We start from the raw sequence: 6,000 nt of genomic DNA on the forward strand, positions 1-6,000 counted from the left end.
CTATGTATTTTTGCCTTATTCAAGCCAAATTGAGTTCCTAATATGGAAGCCCATTCAATTTCTGACCGAATGACATTTTTTGATAATAAAATTTGGCCGGCCTATGGCCATTTTTCGGCCGTTGAAGAATGGCAGCCAAAATCAACTTTCTGAATGGGCCATCAGACCCAAAAATTATGTATATCAATGGAAAGGTCTTGGAAAGTAGATTTCAATTTTGGTATAAAACATCAAAATCGGCTGGCATTTGGCCAAGATATGGCCGTTTGAAAATGTTGGCCAGAATTTTCAAACGGCCATATCTTGGCCAAATACCGGCCGATTTTGATGTTTTATACTTTGAATGACATCTACTCTTCAAGACCTTTCCATTGATATACATAATTTTTGGGTCTGATGGCCCATTCAGAAAGTTGATTTTGGCTGCCATTCTTCAACGGCCGAAAAATGGCCATAGGCCGGCCAAATTTTATTATCAAAAAAATGTCATTCGGTCAGAAATTGAATGGGCTTCCATATTAGGAACTCAATTTGGCTTGAATAAGGCAAAAATACATAGAAACATGCGTTTTATAAGTGAGTCCAAACTTTTGCAGGGTAGTGTATACACTTTTTTCTTCACCCATTTGCTCTGTATTATGTCGTCAACAACATCAACAACACCACTACCACCACCATCACAAAACAGCAACCATTTTGCGGTGATGATGGTGTTTGTGCATTTCACGCTATTTATTCGCAGAATTCTCGGATCGAATCCACTTGAAACTTAGCTCTACTATTTTGATCACTAATGAATTGTAACCAATCGGCATACACATCAATACCGGCCATTTATCGAGGTGAAAAAAAATGCTACACTTTATTTCTTCGTTTTATTTCACTGTTCTTTCACTGCAAAAAAAGGTGAAAAACCCCAACTCAAGAACCACTTGATGATTGTGTGACGCCGACCTGTCTAATATATTTTATGTGCTTCAGCGTTTGAGCATTTGATACAATCTGGAAATTGTTGACAACCTTATCAAAAAATATATTCTATGGCCCTTATACGATTGGTGTTATAATCTCGATTTATGGCCATTTTAATCGAGCGCCCGTTCGTGGGAAAAACGATTTAATAATAATAATAAGAACCATTATAATTGCACACCATCGTGTGCCAAGAAGCGATGGTTCTTATTTTTGCAAAGGAAAGTAAAAACGAGTAAAAGAAAACCTTACCGACAATGTAGAACACTACTTAGCTACAAGGGGGAAAGACCATTCATTTCTTGCACCAGAATTTCACATCGACGAGTGAAATGTTGACTTCTTTACATTAATTACAGTGAAGTATTTTGCGATAATTTTCGTTGTTCTTTTTGCAGCTGCTGCTCGTATTTTTTTACATATCGATGCTATCGATTGCGGTTTTTTCAACGAATTACGAATTTCTTGTTTCATTAGTTGGACAACGACGCATGGCCCATTTCACAACATTGATTTCCGCATGTAGTTCGTAAATGAATTTCTTTAGTAAGAAACAGCTTTTTATTGATTGGAATCTACGTATTAAGTTTTTCGACAAAATTTCTCTCCATTTTCCGCTAATTGAACATCAAAATTTGAGCATACAGTTTTTGTGTTGATGTTTAATGATTTAAAGCATGTGGTAGAAAGTGGCGATAAGAGCAAAAAAGGATAATATTGTAATTTCAGAAGAACCACCGTTTTTCACATCGACAAGCCGAAGACGAAGTCGAAGCATAACTTTTATTAATCTCAAGTTTGGCTGCAATTTCGTAGGAAATATCTTTGTGCAACAATAATTGCATAATCGATGAACAAAAAGCCCACTGAGAAGAAGTTTTTGTGTGCACAGAAAGAGTCTCGATTCCTTTGACTCGGCAGCGGTGCAGTGCAGTGCAATATGAGCACTGTACTGACAATGGAACGCGCGCATCCACGAATAGTATGCAAATCGTTTGTATTATCTCGATGCAAAAATGAAAAGTTATGAAGCAACAAGAGGAAAAAAGAACCTGGGTATGAAATGTGCATTGAATATTCTACAGTTTTTACTTTAGAAAGGTTTCTTCAAGCGTAAAGACGATGAAAGAACAAGAACCAAGACACAAATTGAAATTGAATATTTGAATGTTACACTGGAAGATTTTGGTTGTTGTTGGCATGGACACCACCACCACCACCAGCAGCATAGAGCAGCACACAAAACCCAAACCTTATTTGTATTTTAATGTAATAAATTTTATTAATGATTTTAAATTGCTGGTGCAAAAAACTTTTAGCTAAGTTTCATTTTGTTTGGTCGTTTTGTGTGTGTGTGTGTGTTGGTATCATGTTTGTAGTGCATGCAGATGCGAGCTAGTACAGCAGCTGTGATGAAGGTTTGGAACGAAAATTTCTGAGATATAATCTACGTCAATGAAGGCATATCTGACCAAATTGATGGCGAAGGGGCAAAGCCATTGGCCCAACTGCAAAATTAATAACGTGTACGAATGCCATTACAACAATGGGTACACCATCGACTGCCTGTCCAATTTTATGAAACATCAACAACTAGTTTAACAACTATTTGCTGAAAGCATCAACAAACCCGATGAGATGGTGTTGGTGGCGGCAGTGATGAAAGGAGCATGGCTGTTACAATTACCTAAAAGACAAAAAAACAACGGATGCATCTGTCGATGGCAGTAAAAACAATGTGCAGAAGACGAGCTGCATTTTAATGGATTTTGTCCGTCGGCGATGCAAGCAATGATGAACCGATGGGATAAAAAATACAAATGCAAATGCAAAACGTGTAACCATCAATGATGTAACTAATGGTCTTACAATGACAACCAATGTAGCTATCGCATCTAACAAGAACAAACTAAGTCGAATATCACCAGTAGCTTGACAAGTGCGGGCATTATCAAAGCAAACGACCAAAGTGGAGTGGTGTCAAAAGACGATATTGAATCCATTCAAGGACGTGTTTCAAATGTAACCAGCACACAATCTCAACGTCTGCTGTCATTTCGACGTAACATCACCTCAAGCTTTGGCCACGTCAAAGTCATCTAAAGCGATAGGCAATGACCTAAGAACTCTATCGATTCGGATTGTCAATCGAAGGTACGCCAACTGAATATTTAATTTTATCTTCGCGCTCATAGTGTCTGCTCTGTGGATGGGATGGTATGTAAGGATTCTATTGGGTGTAACTGTTTTGTCAATTGAAAATTCTATGGTTAAAAAGGCGCAAGTTCCCAGAAAAAAACCGATAAAATGGTGGATTTCTGGAAATTCGCTACAGTTTTTCAAAAATTCCTTTCGACATTAAAACCGAAATGATAAATGCGCTAATCGCTTGAGTTATTAACGAACAATGATTTATAGTTTGGTCTTTGTCTAGCGTGAAGCACTTGATCTTCAATTGTTCTAGATGAAGATTACGAGTTTTAATATTATCTCGAAACAGATGTTTTTCCCATATTTCAAAACCACAATATCCAATGAAAAATGCATCAAGTGCACAAATGCTCAAGATGATGAACGAACACACACACACACAGAGTGCTTGAAAACGATTTTTTTTCTCTTTCACTCGAATACAAAATGCACAAAATGAAGCAAAACCATGACAAAGTTTTGAAAGCAAATAGGAAGTTTCAAGCCACTGGATGAGATGTTTCTCAGCATAAAAAAGGAGAAGAAGAAAAAAAAACAAACCATAATTCATAGAATGCAGGCAACGCATCAAAAGTGTGTTATGGATGTTTATGCATCTGTTGAACTGGCACACATACTACATTCAATGGGAGTATTTAAGCGAGCGAAAATAATGGATGCGTTCTTTGTGGATGCATTCACAAAGCTTAATCCAAGATCGCTTAATAAACGGAGAAAAAAAACGCAGCCCTCCAGGCGAGGGACACTCAAAACAGTCATCGTACATATATTAAGCGGGCACTATCGATGTATTCATTTGTGTGAGCGCGATTGTGTAAACGACAATGTTCGTGTTCAATATGTGTACGATGACAGCTTCGAGCATTCCACGCGTAGAGGCGTCTTGGCGTCTTACGTCAAATCTTTCCCATGTATTTGTATACGAAGAAAGCGACCTTGCTTAATCCATCTTATGAATTTGCCTGAATTGCCATTCGCGTTGATTTTCACATAATAAATATGTTTGTAGCAAAAGATGACGTCGACTTATTTCGTTTTTGTATTTCGTTCAATCTGTGTTCACTCAAACCTTTTTCAAAATGCTTAATTTTTTCTCTCGTTCATCAGAGAGGGAAAACGAAATCTTTTGAAGAAAAAAAACTGCTCATGCAATTTTTGTGTTTTTATTTTTTTCATACATAATCTTTTCGTTTTTTGGGTATTTGTTTTCATGAATGAAAATGTATACATTTTCACGTTAAATACACTCTCACTCGCTATTATGATGATAAATTTCCGCAGCATTTCGTCAGCCACCAACATGAAAGGGTTTTTACCGCCATTGTCGTGAGCTTTACATTTATTTTCCTAATTTTACGCTCAACTCTCCACGCGAAAACCACCATAATGAAAAGATATTTTCTGTTGCAACGCTTTTACTTCCCGTTTTCCTCGATGTACAGAGGGTAAAAAATGCAACGACAATATTCACCGTACGCTACGATTAACTGCGATATTTTGTGTTCTTTTTTATTATGTGTGCGGAAAATGGTTGTGTGCAATGTGCATTCACTAGACAATGCACTTTGTAAGTTTATACGCTAAATAAATATTTACGCTGTGAAAGCTCAGAATGAAAACGAGACGTACAAAAAAAACTAGGTTTTGTTGTTGGGGACACCAAGAGTGGATTGCTTTTCGTGGAAAATGTGTGTGTGTTTCAAGTAATGGTGCTACCACGACGCCATCAAGCATGAGTGAGCTAAATATGCGCAAAATTAAAAGTATAAATTAATCAAAGTGGTAAATTGTTTTATGAAATTCACCTGAAACACTGCCACTGTATTTATTTCACATCACAGCACATGAAACTATGATGTTTTTCCAACAATTTTTCGGAATTGATTCATGCGCCTGAGAACAAACGATGTTACTAATTTAATTTTGAGAGCTTTCGCAAAGAATTTCCTGTACGAGATTGCTACTGAAAAACGTGAACAAAAATGCATTTGCAACCATTATATTTTTTCGTAATTCTAGAAATTGAATCGAGAATTTCGCAATGTAGCTAAAGGATAAGCTTTTTTATCATTTGATTTGTAATTTAATATTTAATACGATATAACATTTCCAGAAGCTTTATTGATTTCAATCGAAAATTTCACTACACATTTCCGTTGACCTATTTTTCTTACCATTTTTGAATTGCATACAGCCGTTTTTTCCATTTGAAAACAATGTACAAGGTTAGAAAAACCGTGTATGTGTTTCGCCAGAACATAAAGCAATTATGGCGGTGTTTTTTTCTCTTTCAACTCAAACAAAATGTATTTCACAAAACATTGAACTGAATTTACACACATCAAATTAACAATATTGAAATCGTGAAGAAAAAAGAAACGGTGAACATTTGCTTCAATTGTTTTTTTGAGCAGAGCAGAAAAAAATTGTTCAAAAATGGTGGAAAATAAATGAAAATGAGCATAAATACGACAATGTATGGGGTTAACACGGTCAAACTGCCGAATTTTCAGAAAAAATACAATAAACATTTGACTGTTGCTTTATTTCCAGTCTCGAATTCAGTTTATGATTGGAACAACAATGTTTTCATACGTTCCATAATTGGACCATCGCGATAATTGACGGCTGCACAGTTGCAGCGACCATTTAATTGAATCAAAATGAATAACGCCATAAATTTCATCGATGGCATTGCATTTTGCAACGCAGTTTTGAGTTTTCGATTTAAATGTTTCACGTACAATCAAATTAATTCATTCGACCGTCCCATTAAGAGAGAGAGAGAGAGAGAGAGAGAGAGAGAGAGAGAGAGAG

Source organism: Sitodiplosis mosellana, unplaced genomic scaffold (assembly GCF_009176505.1).
Source record: "Sitodiplosis mosellana isolate CC-2019 unplaced genomic scaffold, AAFC_SMos_1.0 Smas_scaffold_1, whole genome shotgun sequence".
Classification (NCBI taxonomy): Eukaryota; Metazoa; Arthropoda; class Insecta; order Diptera; family Cecidomyiidae; genus Sitodiplosis; species Sitodiplosis mosellana.